We start from the raw sequence: 20,012 nt of genomic DNA, 5'->3' as shown, positions 1-20,012 counted from the left end.
TCTGCTTCTGCTTTTGGTAGAGTGGTTTGTGTCCTTCAGACCTGTTTCTTGAGTTAAATTTTCAGGAACCCCCTCCTGCCACGTTCTCTCTTCTTGTTTCCTGGAATTCCTATTAGTCAGATAGTGGACTCCAAGACTCACCCTCTCCTGCTCCCACTCTTTCATGTTTTCCGTTACTCTTGTATTAGTAGTATCCTACTTTCTGCGATATTTCTTGGACCTTTATTGTTCGATTCCTCCAAACTTATTGATGACTACTACATTTTCAATGTCTAAGAACTCATTCTATCTCCCTGATGGTTTCTTTCCCATTAGTGTCCTGCTCTTGGTTTCTGGATGAACTGACCTCTGATCTCTCTGAGAATAATCAGTGAACTTTGAAATTGCTTGCGGATTCCTACAGTCACATTTCCTTGGGATTTCTTTCTCCTACTTCTTTATTTCTCTCACTTTCATGGGGCAGGATTTCCTCCTCAAGCTCTGGTCATCCTTGGCTGTTTGCTCATATCCAAGAGGAAACCCTGAAAAAGCTATGCCTAGGGGTTGGGATTGTTGGCTGGTGGGCTTCAGCCCAGGGGATCAGGGGCTTTTCTCCAGAGCTCTATGTCCCTGGAGTAGAATCCTCCAGTGACCCCTCTGAGGACACAGCCTGGCTGCAACATTCTGGAACAAAGGCAGAGGATGGGAGCTGGCTGTCCAGGCTCTGGACACAGACTTTCACATAATCCCCGATGTCCAGCTCTGTGCCTCAGCCCTGCTGTCTGTGGTCTAGATGTTCTCCATCCCAGTTTCGTGACAGAACGAATTTCCTAGCTATCCATGGAGCCAACTGCTCTGGTCCAGACTCTCAGTTAATCCTCATATCCCACCCTGCCCCCCTCAGAGCCTGGGGCCTTCTGGTCCTGAGCATCAAGGGGTTCTTAGGAGCACTTCAACTATTTCTCTCAGTCAAAAGCTTTCTACCCCTTTCCACTTTCAGGCTCCAGGAAAACAAAATCCTAATTTTTTAACATTGGTAACTAATTCAAATTTTATTATATTCTTTGGCAGGTTAGGGAGGAAGAATGTGTCAGGAGGTCACAAGCAGCCCGTTGGCCAGTTGCTAACCTGGGACACCCCCACCCCAGCCCACCTATAAGAAGAAGGACCTGAGATGTTGTTAAAGACACAGATTCCTAGACTCCACTCCAGACCCACTGAATCAGAAGCCCTGTGGGTGGGGCCCAGGAATCTTCACGCTTAACAAGTTGTCCTGGGAGGTTCGGATGCAAGTACCCTGGTGTTTGTCACTTATGGATGAACACTATGCAGAGAGCCAAGCCCAGAGGCCACCAGAGGCAAACGACTGCTCACCTGTATGCACATCCTGGCTTCTAGATTAGTCACTGCTAGTCTGTGGCCAGTCAGCAATGATGTACTAAGTGTCCACTTGACATGAGCCTGATTGGGTGGTTCTCACACACTGTTAACTTTTAGCTCAGCCCAGGGGTGCAGTGATTCCTTTGGAGCAGGCAGTTGGGGTCTAGCCAATGTCCTTTGCCTTGCCTGGCCCCGCACTGGGAGACGTGCTCAGCAGATACACTTCTCTGTACAGCTGAATGCTCATATGGGCAGGGAGAGCTGGGTGAACACCACACAGCTAGAGGAACATGTTGTACCACACGGTGTATCTCTCTGCTCTGAGCTCATAGACTATCTGCATCATCTCTGCCCACCCAACACTTCACCCTGTGTGGCCCTTAGCAGGTGCCCTATAAATGGTTTTATTGACATAATAATCTTTGCCAGACACGATTTAAACTGACTGCTCTCCATTCAACTTTTCCTGTTGGTGTCATGCCACTGGAAGGTGCCATCTTGGGAAGCCATTTTAGTTCACTGGAAACGTGGCATCAGCGGTTCTGACAATTACAAAAATGCAGAAATGTGAGATCACTTAGGCCTTTTATTAGGGGTAAGATAGGATGGTTGATGCTGATTGTTTACTGGAAGAAGAAAGAAAACAGGCAGCTGTTTTAAAGAAGTGGGGTGCATGTTCTGTAGAAATTCACAAGAGCAAAGTGTGGTTTGAAAAGTATCACGGTTGACTTGAAATGAAAGAACAAGAGTGTATGCCTGGTGTGTGTGTGCATGCACACGCAAGAGACTGCATCAAGGAAGGACAAATAATATCCTTCTCTAAATGAATTGACCTTTTTCACATCAGTGGGGGTGAACACGCCTCCCTACCTTGCTACCACTTCCTTGTGTAGAATCTGAGTTCTACAAACATGGGAAGGGGGATTTTATTTATTTATTTTTATTTATTTGAGAGAGAGAGAGCTCCAGCAGAGGGAAGGGGAAAAGGAGAGGGACAAGCAGACTCCCTGCCGAACAGAGAGCCTCACGCAGGGCTCCATCCCAGGACCCTGAGATCATGACCTGAGCTGAAATCAGATGCTTAACTGACTGAGCCACGCAGGAGCCCCAGGAAGGGGGCTGGGGGATTTTAGATGCTGCTTTTGTTCCTAATGAATCTTTTTCAATCAAGGGGCTGGATGATGGGTCTGTGGATGTGTAACATGTTCCGTCATAAACAAAGGGAGTAAACTGCAGAGTCCATCATCGTGGTTGAACAGACGCTGCCCTTACCCTAGAACTGCACAGACTGAAGAGCCACTCTGCTGGTCCTTGCCAGCAGGACCAGCTTCCCCCAGTCTAGGCATTTGACAACCACAATCCCACTGTTTCACGGTCATTTTTCTCAGCATTAAAACTTTTCCTCTTCAAAATCCCTTCATTGAAGATAAACGGGGACCGTTTCAGTAAGGCCTAGTAACAGCAACGCTATGCAGTCAAGGCTATTTGTGAGAAGGTATTCACCACAGTCTTGTTCATAATGGCCAAAAATTGGAGACCTTCTAAAAGCCCACCGACAAAAAAAAAAAAAAATCGGTCAATAGATTATGATACCCCCATGCTATGGAACTCTACGCAGCAGTTGCAATGAACAGGGTAGTTGTTTGTCTCACTTGGATGGGTACCCATGCCTGATTATTGGGGGAAGACCACTGTAGAGTATATATACACAGCTTTGTTTAAAAAGAAAAAGTAAAAGAGTACGTAGCAGTGTATAATAGATGTTTCCATGCGCACAGAAAAAGTTCTAGAGAAATACACGCTAAACTATGAATAGTGATTATATCTGGAGAATACAGTTGATAGATAGGGAATGATAAAGGAGATTTTCACTTTTTTATTAGAATGGACTAATTTTATTATTTTTAAAAGTCCTCAATCCCCTATAAAAATGCAGATCTCTATGGAAAAGGTTATTCCATGCGGGCGGTCCCGCATCTTGACTGGAACCTGGGTGAGCCATGGGAGGGAACATTTATTATACAATCTGCTGAGAACTAGCCTAAGGATTTTCACAGAGAAGGGGGTGGCAGAGCCTAGGCAGAATCCATATGGTGAGGATGCCCTGTTCAGGGCGATTCCCTGCCTACAGACCAGAGCAGAACATGTGTCAAACAGCAGGATTTGTGGAGTGTTGCCCAATGGCATCACCTCCCTTCTTGGACGGACAATGATACCCCACTGACCAGCGCCAGTCAGCTTGTGTCCTGTCTCTGCCAAGGATTTCCTTTCTCAAAGATGCTGCCCATGCATAGGCTGTGAAAACCAAAGGACCAAATTGTAAATGGACTGGCCCATTACCCATCCCCTGTCTTCCTTTCCATAATGTTCAAATCAGATTATATTTTTACACATCAGAGTCTCCACTTGGTCAGAAGAATTTAAGCCAGTTACGTATGGGCTGCTCGAAATGAGAAATAACTCTAGTTCCCCTTACATAAAGGAATCTTCTCTTTCCCCATCCTGAGTTCTAACTCCCCTTCTCGTTGACTGAGCTTCTGACTGACACCTGAAAATGGTATTGAACTAAAATCAACAGGGGCCAGGATGGCCTAGGATTTCGCTTCTGATCCCAAGCAATCTGCTGACCTTTCTCTGACACTACTTATTATATTTTAGTGTGGAATCAATTGAATGGTGGGTTCTAAAGAGAGCCACTGAATACATTTGTGCTTTGGGTAAAAACAGCCTCAGGCCTCCTCATCCATCATTGTTAGGTGGAAGGAGAAAATGCGTCAAAGTGGCTCGTTTTCTTTCAACTGCAATATACCAGCAGAGCGCATAAGGATTCTATAACATGCAGCAACCACTGTGATTTATCCTCATAAGGCAATGTCTGAGCCAAAAGAGAATGTAAATCTCAGAGAAATCACCTTTCTCTGTTGGGAAAGCGGCTGGGGCCATTTGTCCTAGAGGTACCAACCACTAAGGGTCATAGTGCCCTCTGGTGGTGGTTGCTTTTTCCTGCACTGCACAATGGCCGACTTCTCTCCTTGCCCCCACCCAAGACCAAGGCAACTCCATTCAGTGGAAGGTGCTAGGGAATGGGAGGACCGGAGGAAGAGTATCTGAAATTGAAAGTAAAGCAACGAGCATGTGGAGATGGGAATGACCAGTAGGTGCAGGCATCATACTGAGCACTGGCACCGTAGGCAAGGCAATTGGCTCTACAAGTTCTGGTGACCTCTCCAGATCTGTTGGAAAAATGCCCAGCCATGAAGAGAAACAGCAGGAAGAACACAGACTTGGGGATCAAAGGAGCTGAGAGTGGGACCCTCACTTGGTCACTTGCTGGTTGAGTGACATAGAGCAAGTCATTTAGCTTCTACAGTTTGCTCATCAGTTTGCTATCTGTGAAATGGTGAGAAGAAATCCTACTTCACAAGATCACTGTCCAAGCAAACAAGACAATATGCATCATGGCTCATGTCGCAGTGCGGTCCCTCCACGGCAAGTGTCACGAAAGCATGCTGTAATTCTGTGCATTGTTTTAGCTTCTTCATGCAACTTGATGAGACAAGGGACATTTCTAAATCACGGATGTTGTAACAAAGTTGTGGTCTCTTTCCTCTAAAGATGGGAGTCAAAAAATATGAAGACTCTGATATGAACCATCACGCCTGTTCTCTACTTTTCCTTCCTTAGTCTCTCTACTCTTCTTATCCCTCATTCTAAAATTAACAGAGCTCAATAGGTCTTTAAAAACTCTTACTAATTACTTCCACATCAGAGAATTCTTATTTTAAACAACCCAACTTGCTCAAGTCAATCCAAAGTACTTCAAGGAAAAAAGATCATGAACAATGTGCCCACTAATTTTATTTTAAATTGCAAATATTTAATTGGCCTCTCTTGTCACAACATTTTCCTTAACCAATCAATATATAACCTTGTTTTATATGTGTTTCTGTTTAAAGACACCTTATTTAATCTATTTTGTTAACTCACTAACATTGAACTCCTAGCCAACAGCACTACAATTCATGCCCGAACAAAACTTATCATCTAACACACACATTTTCTCCAAAGAGCACATCACAGCCTTCTTGTGCTCAGAAACACTAGACCACACTTCAGCATCACCCTTGGGGGCCATTTTAAATAGTGAAATTACCAACAAAAAAGCACAAAACTGAAGCTAAAAGAGTGGAACTAAATTAACTACATAAAGGACACTTGTTTACAGTATGAGCGCCAAAACAAGAAGGCAGAGCGTCAGCTTGTTCCACCCCGGCTGGGAATGTGCACTCTGAGCCGCTCAAATTTAAGCTACTGTGTGCATGTCCTTGCCCACAAACAGCCCCAAACATGCAGTGAGTACTGGCTGGAAGCTAAGTCTTAGTAAGTAGATGAACTCACAATACAGATGAAGACTTGCCCAGTGGGGTCTGTGGACCCAGAGCAGGCCGAGGCTTTTTCAGAGAGTCCACGGGATCAAAATAATTTTCAAAGTACTGCAAAGATGCCATTTGCCTTTTCCTCTGTATTGACATTAGCACTGATGGTGCCAAAAATGGCGGTAAAACCACTGATGTGTCAGCAACTGGTGATGGGGTGGCGCCAAATGCCACCGCTCATCACCGTGTTTGTCACCACCAGCACTCAAAGAAAAAATAAGCCAGTTTCACCCAAAAATGTTCTTGAAGCAGTAAAAATTATTACTTCTATTTTGCCTCTACCTATAAGAACACATCTTTAAATGTGTCCCAATTGGGACAAATTGGGAGCTGTGCATAAAGTAATTCTGCTGCTTCCTGAAGCAGGACGTCTTGAATAAAAGTTCTAGAGAAACTATTTGAGTTGCACACTGAACTAACCAGTTTTTCATGGAACACTGTTTCTGCTTGAAAGAACTTCTAACAAACTATGGTCATTCAAAGTTGAGTAACTGGCGACAGTGAAGGGTGAAGGAAATGAGTCTGTCACCTCAAGGAAAACAACTGATACTATTTGTTGCCAATAATAACATTCAAGCTTTCAAGTGAAAATTACATTTTGGAAAACTTGCATATGCCACCATGAGCTGGAGAGCCTTCCAATATATTTAAACACTTTTCTGATGTGATTGGTGCTGATATTAACATGTAATTCTTGATAGTGTCTAATGAAATATATCAACATTCAATAGAGCTGACTAGGTGAGCCAACATTTTCCAAGTGACCAGTGCACGATGTTATGAAATCATGCATGGGAAAAAGATCCATTTAAAGTACAAGATAGAAAAGTGGATTTTATTATAAAAGAGAATGAAGAGTTCATTGATATCATTTCACATTCCACACTGCAACTAGCTTTTGAGAAACTACCTTCAAGTTTTGTTATGGTACAGAAGAATATCCACAATTACTTGAAAAGACTATTAGAATAGGCATTCTTTTTCCAAATACACACCTGTGTGAGGCCAGGTTTCCTCATACGCTTCAAGCAAACCTACAAAAAGATGTTGCACGAAGAAGCAGATAAGAGAATGTGGCTGACTTCTAATAAATCAGACATTAAAGAGATCTCTGAAAATACAAAACAGTGCCACTCTTCTCATTGTCTCTTTCTTGGGAGGTGCAGTTCTTTTTAATGTTGTTTATGTTAACATATAATGGGTCTATTCTTATTTTTTAATTAGTTAATAAGTTATTTCTAATGTCTCCGTTAAGTTCTAATGTGGATAATCTCAATAGATAAAACCCAAACTAACAAAAGTCCTTCAGGGTTCTCAACAATTGCTAGGAGTGTCTGAGACCCACTACCCATACCACACTCTGCTCAGCCAGCCCTGCCGTCACTTCGGATATGCAGACGCTGGTCCTCACATAGGTTTCGAGACAAAGGTTCTAGCTCTCACTCCCCAACAACCAAAGAGAACAGAAAGAAGCTGGGTGCTTGAAGACCTTGAGACCCTGAAAACAAGTTGGTAGCCGCACAGATTTCATGCCAAACGGGCTTCCCTTTTCTGAGTCAGTGCAGAACACCAGAAGTTATGTATCAAAGTACTTTGAACAATGATCTTCCCAGAGATGCAGCATTTAAGAGCCATCAACAGTGGTCCTCCAGGGTCCATGGGCGGAGGATTTGCTGACCAGAAGAACCCTATGCTATGTCCTGACCCTGAGCCATCTCATCAAGTCACAGACATCCAACCAGCATCCACAGCAGGATTTCTCATCCTATCTCTGAGAGGCTCTGAAATCTCTTCCAGTTACCCCCAGTAAAAATGCAATAGAAACAAGACAACAGCCAAAACTTGAAAAGCCATTGCGGTTGCTAGTGAAGCCTCTCAAACATGAGCCAAAAGAGAGAACAACATTGCTGGGCTCTGCATCAGAGGACTTGAATTCCTTCAAGGTCCCACCCTGCTGCACCCTCCCCCAAGGATCTTCCTCCTTTGTCTGTTCTTCCCCAGTTTCCTCCCGAAAACCATTCACCCATCTTGACTTTAGGGATCCACCTTTCCTCCACAAATCTCTCTCCTGTTTTCTTATATAATCATTCTAGCTTTCCTCCTTCCCTCTCCACTCACCCCACAGATGAGCACAGCAAAACCCGACGAACAAAACATCAGGATCCCCCTTGGAAGGGGATGGGGCAGGTTGAAAATACTGAAGTGCAAATGGTTTTGTACAAACCACTTTCTTTTCTAATAGGCAAATGGCACACGGTTCCAAAGTCTTTTATTTTTATAGGACTAAGAGTTACCCATGAAATGTGTTTCTAAATTTGGAATTCTTAAGCTAAAATCAGCCCTGTATTAGAATTTACTGAGGATTTTGCCTGACAGTATTGCTTCTCTCCTACTTCCTGTGCAAATAAGCCCTTGGAATTTTCAGGGATAATGCTTTGTCATCAATGCATTGTCAGCACTGCCGTGAGTTGTTGTGGTTAGTAGTTGCTGCTATTATTCCATTTTAATTAGAAATCTTTATTAGTTTGACTTCATCATTATCACTTTAATTTCTTGCAAGCTATTTGGTTTGCTATATAATGAGATGTCTATTAGCATCCACAGCATCTTCGGCCCATAATTTCCCAGTGCCCAGATTTAGGACAATGTGAATGTGTAATGGTACAAATATGAACCTTCAGACGCCTATTGCCAAGATTTGTGGGATGTTATTAGAGATAATTATATAATCATAAATATGTGTGTGATTTTGTTGTTATATAAATAATCTCAGAGTATCTTTAGACTGAAATTTTGTGATTTTTTTCTAAAAGATTTTTGTATTTATTTGACAGAGAGAGACACAGCGAGAGAGGGAACACAAGCAGGGGGAGCGTGAGAGGGAGAAGCAGGCTTCCCGCCAAGCAGGACCCCGGGACCACGACCCAAGCCAAAGGCAGACGCCCAGTGACTGACCCACTCAGGCACCCCAACATTTTGTGAATAAAAAAGTGTTTCTTCAACTGGAAAGGTGGAATGGGGCAGTTTGAGGCCACAGGGTCTGTGTCTCAAATAACTAATGTCAAAAGCATGAAAGATGCTGTGGTTTGTAGCATCTGCTGATAATTCCCAAAGCAGAATCTCTAGCCTATATTTTTTTCTAAGCTCTGGTTCTATACATTCAACCAGGTTTCACAACAAACTTGTCATTTCCAAAATAGAAACCACTCACACACCAAACTCGCTCCTTGTAGCTATTCCAGGCTCAGAAAATGGCATCACTATTTATTCACTTGATCTACAAACCTGGCTCCCCTCTCTTTCCCAGTCCAATTTCCAAGTACCATCAGTGCTGCCTTCTAGATACTTCTTAAATCTGTTCTTTTTCTGCCCATCCCCACTGCTCCCACTCCAAGGCACTACCATCTCTCATCTGGATTTTTTGCTACTTTATTCCCCAGCCTCTAAAACCATTTCTGGCACGTAGTAGGTACTTGTGTTCAATGTCTTGTATTTGCCTCTTCGGATCTACCCTCATTCCGGGCCCAGCCTCTGTGTCCTGGGCCCAGAAAGCTGACCTGGTGGATCATCTCAGCAGAACGGCCTGCTCTCTGCCTTCTTCAGCAGTGCTGTCCAACAGAAATGAAAGCCAAGCCACCGACGCGACGCACATGTCATTTCAATTTTTCTGATAGCCACATTTCTGCAAGTAAAAATAAATGGCCAAAGTTCATTTTAATAATAAATACATCTTATTTATTAACACGACATACCTAAAAGCATTACCGCACCAACTTGCAATCAATATAGAAAGATTATTAATGAAATATTTCACAATCTTTTTTCTAAGCCTTCATGACCCGGGGTGCATGTCACACAGCACCTGTCAGTCACCACGGACCACATTTCAAGTGCTTGTGGCGTTGGCCGCCATCCTGGATAGCTCCAATCAGCGCTGGGGAAGGGATTAAGATCAGAGTGTTGGGTTTTTTTGTTTTTTGGTTTTTTTTTAAGATTGTATTTAGTCATTTGAGACACAGAGATACAAAGAGAGAGCATGAGCAGGGGGAGAGGCAGAGGGAGAGGGAGAAGGCGGCTCCCCGCTGAGCCAGGAGCAGGACATGGGGCTCGATCCCAGGACCCTGGGATCACGATCTGAGCCAAAGGCAGACGCTTAACCATCTGATCCACCCAGGGGCCCCCAGAGTGGTTTTTTGTGTGTTTTATAATTATTTTAAGATTTTATTTATGTGAGAAAAAGAGTGAGCGAGAGAGAGGGAGAGAGCACACACACGGGAGCAGGGCAACGGGGACAGGGAGAGGGAGAAGCAGGCTTCCCGCTGAGCAGGGAGCCCGATGCGGAGCTTGATCCCAGGACCCTGGGATCATGACCTGAGCCGAAGGCAGACGCTTAACCGACTGAGCCACTCAGGCACCCGGATCAGAGTGTTTATGCCCCTCACTCCCTGCCTCCCAAGGTCCCCACTGGCTAGCAAGTCCCAGCTCCTGTGGAGCAGGCTATTTGTCTCAACACCCCGTGCATTCCTGTCCTGGGGCTGCTGTAACAAAGCACCACACACTGGGGGGCTTGTATAACCACAGACATCTGGTCCCCCCACCATACTGGAAGCAACAAACCTGAGATCAAAGTGTTGGCAGGGCCACACTCTCTCCGAAGCCTCTAGGGAAGAATCTTTCCTTGCCTCTTCCAGCTTCTGGTGGGTGCTGGCCAACCTTGGGTTCCCTGACTTGCAGACACGTCACCCAGTCTCGGCCTCCCTTGTCACATGGCCTTCTCTCCCATGTGTGTCTGCATTTCTTCGTATCAGGATACCAGTCGTGTTCAGTTAAGGGCCCACCCTACTCCATATGACCTCATCTCAACGAATTAACATCTGCAAAGACTCTATTTCCAAATAACATCACATTCTGAGGTTTGGGGAAGGACACGAAATTGGGGAAATAGTATCCAACCTAAGATAATCCATAACTGCAAACTCTTCTGACCAAAGCATGAATCAGTCCTCACTGAGGACTCTAGCTTGAGATCTCATCTCTGTCAAGCACTAAATTTCCATATGCTGGTGGGACTATTTCCAGATTCTTCTACTCTGTTCCATTGGTCTATAAATGTGCCAATTCCACTCTATTTTAGTTATAGAAGCTTTATATCATGTTTTAATATTTCAATTCTAGAAGCTTCCTAGTGTGTTTAACTTTTGCTCCTCATCCCTATAACCCATCTTCCACAGTTCTCCTAGTGAATGTTCCTTGTTCTTCTAAGTAAACTTCATAAGTGACCTGTCTAGATCCAGTTTAAAAAATAATCAATGATTTTTCTGAGACTGCCTTTACCTTACAAATTGATCTGTGAGGAATGGCCATATTTGTGAAAATGAGTTTTTCCATCCGAAATATGGGATGTTTTCCCCTTTGCTCATGGCCCCTTTTGTATTCTCAAGGGGTGTTTACATTTTCCCTGTAGGTCTTAGACATTTCTCTCTAGATTTATACGTACACATTTCATTGTCTTTCTTGCTGTTGTAAACACAGTCTTGCCTTCCATTACGCTGAGCTAGGTTCTGTTTATATATAGGACATCTACTCATTTGTGTATTACTATCACTTGTTAATTTACTACAGTTTCTTACTATTAGAGCAGCGTCTCCTTGATTCTTTGGGTTGTCACATAACCATATTATCTATAAATAGAAATATTTTTCTATTCCTTTCTAATATCTACTCTATAAGTGCTTTCCTTTGTCTGGTTGCATTGACTAATAACACAATATTAGACAGTAACAAAGAGAGTGGACATTATTTCTTGTTCCAGCCCTTGGCAGCAAATCCCCAAGTGTTTTCCCATTAAGTAAGAAGCTAACTTTGGTCTGAGGATATTTTACATGTGGTGAAAGCATCCATCAATTCCTATATTACCATAGGGATAAGTGTGGATAAAGGGAATAAGTATTGTTATGGGCTAAACTGTGGTCCCCAAGATTCATATGCTGAAGCTGTACAAGACTTCAGAATGTAACTGTATCTAGAGAAAAGACCTCTAAAGAGGTGCTAAGTTAAAATGAAGCCATTAGGATGGGTCCTAATCCAACCTCTTGTCCTTATAAGAGGAAATTTGGACACACCACGAGATATTAAAAGTAGACACACATACAGGAAAGACAACATGAGGCAGCAAGAAGGAAACTGTGTGCAAGCCAAGGGGAGAGGCCTCAGAAGAAACCCCCTCTGCCAACATCTTGACCTTGGACCTGACTTCCAGCATCTGTAACTGTGAGTAGATAAATATCCATTGTTTATGCCACCCAGACTGTGATACTATGGCTGTGAAACCTGTAGCAGACTGCTACAGGTACGGAGGCTTGTCAAGTGCCTCTTCTGTATCTATGGAGATGGTCATATGATTTAGCCCCTTAGCTCTATTACCAGTATGGCATATCAATATATTTCATAATACTGGACCATCCTTGCATTCTGGAATGAATCTCACTTATTCTTGTATCATTCTTTTAATGTGCTATTGGGTTCTTTTGGATAAATTTTATTTTTGTATTTAAATTCAATTAGCCAGGAGGCGGAGCAAGATGGCGGAGCAGTAGGAGACCTGGATTCCATCTGGTCTCAGGAGTTCAGCTGGATAGGGATGAAACCATTCTGAACACCTACGAACTCAACAGGAGATCGAACAGGAGAGTAGCACCAACTCTGAACAGAAAAGCGACCACTTTCTGGAAGGTAGGACGTGCGGAGAAGTGAATCCGAGGCGATATTCGGGAGGATAGACGGCGGGGGAGGGGCCTCCGTCGGCCGCTTCTGGCAAGTGATAGAGCCGCGGAGCACAAAATCGGACCTTTTAGAAGTTGGCTCTGCTGAGGGACGTCGCTGCAGTGGCTAAGCGGGGGGTGGAACCCTCGCGGGACAGTGTGGTCTCAGGACCCTCGGGGTCACAGAAAGACCGGGGGTGCCTGAGTGCGGCAGAGCTCCCAGGGATCGGAGCGGGGAAGCCGGCTGCAGAGACGGAGCCGAGGCGCGGGCTCTCAGCTCGGGGTGGCCATAAACTGTGATCCGCGGCCCAGTCGGGCCACTGCTCCTCCAGCAGGGACCCAACAAGCGGCAGAGCCGGGGAGACTCCCCTCCCTCCCCCGGGAGGAGCGGCGCGGGAGCGCACCGCAGGGATCTGCTGGGTTTGGAGACTCCACACGGGGTCGGGTGCCAGACATAGAAACGCTCGGTCACAGGCCGGGTGAGCACGGAGTGCGGCCGGAGACCGGGGACACGGGAGTGACTGCTTTTCTCTGGGGGCGCACTGAGGAGCGGGGCCCCGAGTTCTCAGCTCCTCCGGGTGGAGATTGGGAGGCCACCATGTTCACCCTGGTCCTCCAAAGCTGTACCGAGAGCTTGCAGGGAACAAAAGCTCCTGAGAGCAAACCCGAGCAGCTTGCTTAGCCCGGACCGACAAGGGCGGGGCAATTCCGCCTCCGGCAAAGATATTTGGGAACCACGGCAACAGGCCCCTCCCCCAGAAGATCAGCAGAAACAGCCAGCAAGCCAAGACCAAGTTTACTGATCAAGGAGAACGGCAGAACTCCAGCGCTAGGGGAATACTGCACATAGAATTCATGGCTTTTTTACCATGATTCTTTAGTCTTTCAAAGTTAATTTTTTTAACCGTCTTTTTTTTTTTTAATTATTCTTTCCCTTTTTCAACCAACATCCTATCAATCCCTTTTTAAAAAAAATATTTTTTATTTTTCATTTTTAGTCATATTCTATCCCTTCACTGTAGTTAACCTTATTCTTTGTATATATATAAGTTGTTCTCTCTTTAAAATTTTGGGATATTAGTTTCTTCTAACAGACCAATATATACCCTAAATCTCTAGTGTATGGCTTCATTTTGGTCTCCTGCAGGATCGCATTCTCTCCTTTTTTTTTTAATTTCTCTTTTCTTTTTTCAACCACCTTATCAATTCCTTTTATAAAATCTTTTATAATTTTCGTCTTTACAGTCATATTCCATCCCTTCACCATATTTACCCTTACTTTTATACATATATAAGTTTTTCTTTCTTTAAAATTTTGGGAGGCAGTTTCTTCTAACAGACCAAACTACAGCCAAAATCTAGTGTGTGGCACTGATCTATTCACTAGCCTGATCATATTTGATCATATTTTTTTTTTCTTTTTTCTTTCTTTCCCCACAGGTGTCAGGTCTCTTCTGATTTGTTTGGTGAATATAATATAGTGTATCAACAGGAAATCGAAGAAAACAGTAGCAGCAATTCTCTGAAGAGAAAAGTGACCACTTTCTGGAAGGTCTCCTCTGATTTGTTTAGTGTATATTTTTCTGGGGTCATTTTTACTCTGTTACCATTTTGTTCTCTCATTCATCTATTCTCCTCTGGACAAAATAGTAAAGATCAGAGCAGAAATCAATGAAATAGAAACCAAAAAACAGTAGAAAAGATCAATGAAACTAGGAGCTGGTTCTTTGAAAGAATTAATAAGATTGATAAACCCCTGGCCAGACTTATCAAAAAGAAAAGAGAAATGACCCAAATAAATAAAATCATGAATGAAAGAGGAGAAATCACAACCAACACCAAAGAAATACAAACAATTATAAGAACATATTATGAGCAACTCTATGCCAGCAAATTAGATACTCTGGAAGAAATGGATGCATTCCTAGAGATGTATCAACTACCAAAACTGAACCAGGAAGAAATAGAAAACCTGAACAGATCCACAACCACTAAGGAAATTGAAGCAGTCATCAAAAATCTCCCAACAAACAAGAGCCCAGGGCCAGATGGCTTCCCAGGGGAATTCTACCAAACATTTCAAGAAGAATTAATATTTATTCTTCTGAAACTGTTCCAAAAAATAGAAATGGAAGGAAAACTTCCAAATTCATTTTTTGAGGCCAGCATTACCTTGATCCCCAAATCAGACAAAGACCTTATCAAAAAGGAGAATTACAGACCAATATCCTTGATGAACATGGATGCAAAAATACTCACCAAAATACTAGCCAATAGGATCCAACAGTACATTAAAAGGATTATTCACCACAACCAAGTGGGATTTATTCCTGGGCTGCAAGGTTGGTTCAACATCCGCAAATCAATGTGATTCAATACGTTAATAAAAGAAAGAACAAGAACCATGTGATCCTCTCAATAGATGCAGAAAAAGCATTCAACAAAGGACAGCATCCTTTCTTGATCAAAACTCTTCAGAGTATAGGGAGAGAGGGTATATACCTCCATATCATAAAAGCCATCTATAAAAAACCCACAGCGAATATCACTCTCAATGGGGAAAAGCTGAGAGCTTTCCCCCTAAGGTCAGGAATGCGGCAGGGATGTCCACTCTCACCACTGCTATTCAACACAGTAGTAGAAGTCCTAGCCACAGCAATCAGACAACAAACAGAAATCAAAGGCATCCAAATCGGCAAAGAAGAACTCAAACTCTCACTCTTTGCAGATGATATGATACTTTACGTGGAAAACCCAAAAGACTCCACCCCAAAACTGCTAGAACTCATACAGGAATTCAGTCAAGTGGCAGGATATAAAATCAATGCCCAGAAATCAGTGGCATTCCTATACACCAACAACAAGACAAAAGAGAGAGAAATTAAGCAGTCGATCCCATTTGCAATTGCACCCAAAATCATAAGATACCTCGGAATAAATCTAACCAAAGAAGCCAAGGATCTGTACTCAGAAAACTATAAAATACTCATGAAAGAAATTGAGGAAGACACAAAGAAATGGAAAAAACGTTCCATGCTCATGGATTGGGAGAATCAACATTGTGAAGATGTCAATGCTACCTAGAGCAATCTACACATTCAATGCAATCCCCATCAAAATACCATCCACTTTTTTCAAAGAAATGGAACAAATAATCTTAAAATTTGTATGGAACCAGAAAGGACCCCAAATAGCCAGAGGAATGTTGAAAAAGAAAAGCAAAGCTGGCGGCATCACAATTCCGGACTTCTGGCTCTATTACAAAGCTGTCCTCATCAAGACAGTATGGTACTGGCACAAAAACAGACACATAGATCAAAGGAACAGAATCGAGAGCCCAGAAATGGACCCTCAACTCTATGGTCAACTCATCTTCGACAAAGCAGGAAAGAATGTCCAATGGAAAAAAGACAGTCTCTTCAACAAATGGTGTTGGGAAAATTGGACAGCCACATGCAGAAGAATGAAACTGGACCATTTCCTTACACCACACACCAAAATAGACTCAAAATGGGTGAAAGACCTAAATGTGAGATAGGAGTCCATCAACATCCTAAAGGAGAACACAGGCAGCAACCTCTTCGACCTCAGCCACAGCAACTTCTTCCTAGAAACATCGCCAAAGGCAAGGGAAGCAAGGGCAAAAATGAACTATTGAGATTTCATCAAGATAAAAAGCTTCTGCACAGCAAAAGAAACAATACACAAAACCAAAAGACAGCTGACAGAATGGGAGAAGATATCTGCAAATGACATATCAGATAAAGGGCTAGTATCCAAAATCTATAAAGAACTTCTCAAACTCAACATCCCCCCAAAATAATCCAGTCAAGAAATGGGCAGAAGACACGAACAGACTTTTCTCCAATGAAGACATACAAATGGCCAAAAGACACATGGAAAAATGCTCCACATCACTTGGCATCAGGGAAATACAAATCAAAACCACAATGAGATACCACCTCACACCAGTCAGAATGGCTAAAATGAACAAGTCAGGAAACGACAGATGTTGGCGGGGATGCGGAGAAAGGGGAACCCTCCTACACTGTTGGTGGGAATGCAAGCTGGTGCAACCACTCTGGAAAACAGTAAACAGAGTTACCATAGGATCCAGCAATTGCACTACTGGGTATTTACCCCAAAGTTACAAATGTAGCGATCCGAAGGGGTATGTGCTCCCCAATGTTTATAGCAGCAATGTCCACAATAGCCAAACTATGGAAAGAGCCAAAATGTCCATCAACAGATGAATGGATAAAGAAGATGTGGTATATATATACACAATGGATTATGCAGCTATCAAAAAAAAAAAATACAAAATCTTGCCATTTGCAATGACGTGGATGGAACTAGAGCAAAATAAGTCAATCAGAGAAAGACATGTATCACATGATCTCACTTATATGAGGAATTCTTAATGTCAGGAAACAGACTTGCTGGAGTGGTGGTGGGTGGGAGGGTTGGGGTGGCTGGGTGATAGACACTGGGGAGGGTATGTGCTATGGTGAGCGCTGTGAATTGTGTAAGACTGTTGAATCACAGACCTGTACCTCTGAAATAAATAATACATTATATGTTAAAAAAAAAGATAGTAGGCAGGGAAAAATGAAGGGGGGGAATCGGAGGGGGAGACGAACCATGAGAGACTATCGACTCTGAGAAACAAACTGAGGGTTCTAGAGGGGAGGGGGTTGGGGGGATGGGTTAGCCTGGTGATGGGTATTTAAAGAGGGCACGTATTGAATGGAGCACTGGGTGTTATACGCAAATAATGAATCATGGAACACTACATCAAAAACTAATGATGTAATATATGGTGATTAACGTAACATAATAAAATAAAATTTAAAAAAATACCAATGATGTAATGTATGATGATTAACATAATTAAATGAAAAAATAAATTCAATTAGCCACATACAGTACATCATTAATTTTTGATGTAGTGTTCAATGATACATTGTGTATAACTTCTATTTAAAAATTTATCAATATTTATAAGCCAGATCAAATCAGTTTTATTTTTCAAAGAAATCTTTTCACATTTGAGAATTGACAGACTCACTTTATAACAAAGTTCATTTTTTACCCTCTAGAATAGTTAGGGATGTATTGGGATTATATGAACTTGCAAGGTACATCTTACACCTGATGCTTCTCAGGGAGGACAGTTCTTTATTTTTCTATTTCTTCTGTGGTAATCAGTCTGTTTAGACTTAATGTCTTTACTAGGTTTAATTTCAGGAAGTTGTATTTTTCTGAAATTTTTCCCATTTTATTTAGGGTTTCATATTTATTCCCAATGAGTTGTAAAAAGTACTCTTGATTTTTTTTTATTTTTTGAGTTTCACCCTTTGTCACTCCTAAGTTGTGAATTTCTGCTTTCTCCATTCTTAAGTTCCTTTCTCCAAGTCTTAAGTTGATTCGTGGGTGGTTTGTCCGTTTTGTTGGTTTTTACTTAAAGAAATCCACTTTTCAATTTCCTTATGATCTCTACTGCTTTTCTATTTCTTTTTCTTTTTTTTTTAAGTAGTCTCCCGCCCAACATGAAACCCAGTGCAGGGCTTGAACTCATGACCCTGAGATCAAGACCTGATCTGAGATCAAGAGTCAGACACTTAACCAACTGAGCCACCCAAGCACCCCTTGCTTTTCTATTTCCTGATGTACTGACTTCTCTATGGTTGGTTATCAAAACTTCCCCTTTTAGTGTGCCATATTGTTCTTTTACTAGCTTTTTGCATTGGTGCTTATTTCTTTTTAATTCTTACTGTCATATCGATATAATGCTATAAGTTATCCACTGGTAACTATTTTCACTGTATCCCTTAGATAGGTCATATTTTAACCTGTACTGACCTTTAAGAACTTCTGCAATTTCAATTTGCATTTTTCCTTTGATCCAAGAGTTGTTTAACAGAGGATTTTTTGGTTGTTGTTTTAGTGGTGGTGGTGGTGGATTTTTTTCCTGGGGTTTTTTGTGCGGTTTTTTTTTTTAGTTATTTATTTTGTTTATTAACCCCTTATCAGATATGTGGTTTGCAAATATTCTCTCCCATTCTGTAGGCTGCTGTTTCAATTTGTTTCCTTTGCTATGCAGAAGTTCTTTAGTTTGGTGTAGCCCCACTGGTTGATTTTAGCTTTTCTTACCAGTGCTCATTGTGAAAAGATGTTTTGGTTTGTTAATGTTGTCAATTTCTGGCTTTTTGTGGTCAGAGAATCTCACTTATATTATTTATATTCCTCTAAATTCACTGAGATCTTCTTTGTGGGATAAGATTTAGTCAATTTTCTTAATGTTCCACGTGTAGTTTAAAAGAAGGTGTCTTGGGGCACCTGGGTGGCTCAATCGGCTGAGCATCTAACCCTTGGTTTCGGCTTAGGTCATGGTTTTGGGTTGTAAGATCAAGCCCATGTCAGGCTCCATGCTCAGCGGGGAGTCTGCTTGGGATTCTCTCTCTCCCTCTGCCCCTCCCCCCACACGTGAATGGTCTCTCTCTAAATAAATAAAATATTTAAAAAAAAAATAAAATAGGGGTGCCTGGGTGGCTCAGTCAGTTAAGCATCTGCCTTCAGCTCAGGTCATAATCCAAGAGTCCTGGGATCGGGCCCTCAGTTGGGCTCCCTGCTCAGCGGGAAGCCTGCTTCTCCCTCTCCCTCTGTCTGCCGCTCTCCCTGCTGGTTTTCTCTGTCAAATAAATACATAAAATCTTTAAAAAAATAAAAAATAAAAAGAGATGTCTTCTCTTACCTTGTTCTTTAGATCATACATAAGATTTACCTCATTGCTCATGCTGGTTAGGGCTTCTATATTCTTACTAAGTTTTGTCCACATGGTAGAACTCCAATTAAGAGAAATGAGTTAAGTCTAATGTTAATGTGTTTCATGACTTCTCTTTGAATCTTTCACAGATTCTGCATTACAAGATTGTTGCTGTGTTACTGGGAGCCCAAATACTAGTAACTATGGTATCTGCATTATGAACTTGAGCCTTGACATCATAAACTGTCTTCCTGGTCTTTTATAAGCTTTCTGATCGCAAATCCACCTTGCCAGATACCAAGGTTTCTTTCTTGCATGTTTATCCTTTTTATTTTACTCATCCACGATTTTGCAGAGTATACATTTGTCCATTCTCTAATTTTAACCTCCCTAGATCTCTCTTTTTTAGGAGTGTCTCTTATATGGGCATAGTGTTGGGATTCTCCTTTGGTAGCCAAATCTGTTAATCTTTCTTTTAATAGGCTAACCCGTTTATTATTATAATCAACAAATTTTGCCTCACCTTCATATTGTGTATTTGTGTATTTACACAGGTATATACACAGCTATCAAAGAGATACATACATCGAAATATATAATAGTCTTTCAGTATGTGGTCTCTTTGCTTTTTTATCTTTCTGTTCTTTATCTTTCAGAAATTAGGAACGTTTTTCTTTTTGTAGAAGTAGT

At 42.2% G+C, this 20,012-nt stretch overlaps 1 protein-coding gene across 1 annotated transcript in view; it reads right to left on the bottom strand.

The window, feature by feature from the left end:
• The window catches only part of CUNH10orf90 (chromosome unknown C10orf90 homolog), a 300,739-nt gene extending 281,267 nt beyond the window's left edge, over positions 1–19,472 (bottom strand). The window contains exon 1 of the mRNA XM_073884707.1: positions 19,311–19,472. The gene's annotated coding sequence lies outside the window, so the exon portion shown is untranslated. The remainder of the gene's footprint in view (positions 1–19,310) is intronic.
• Positions 19,473–20,012: the final 540 nt, after the last annotated feature.

Source organism: Callorhinus ursinus, unplaced genomic scaffold, assembly GCF_003265705.2.
Source record: "Callorhinus ursinus isolate GAN/ISIS: 27379988/994484 unplaced genomic scaffold, GSC_fseal_2.0 scaffold58, whole genome shotgun sequence".
Classification (NCBI taxonomy): Eukaryota; Metazoa; Chordata; class Mammalia; order Carnivora; family Otariidae; genus Callorhinus; species Callorhinus ursinus.
The sequence above is the reverse complement of the archived record's forward strand: the minus strand, read 5'-3'. Positions and strand labels throughout refer to the sequence as shown.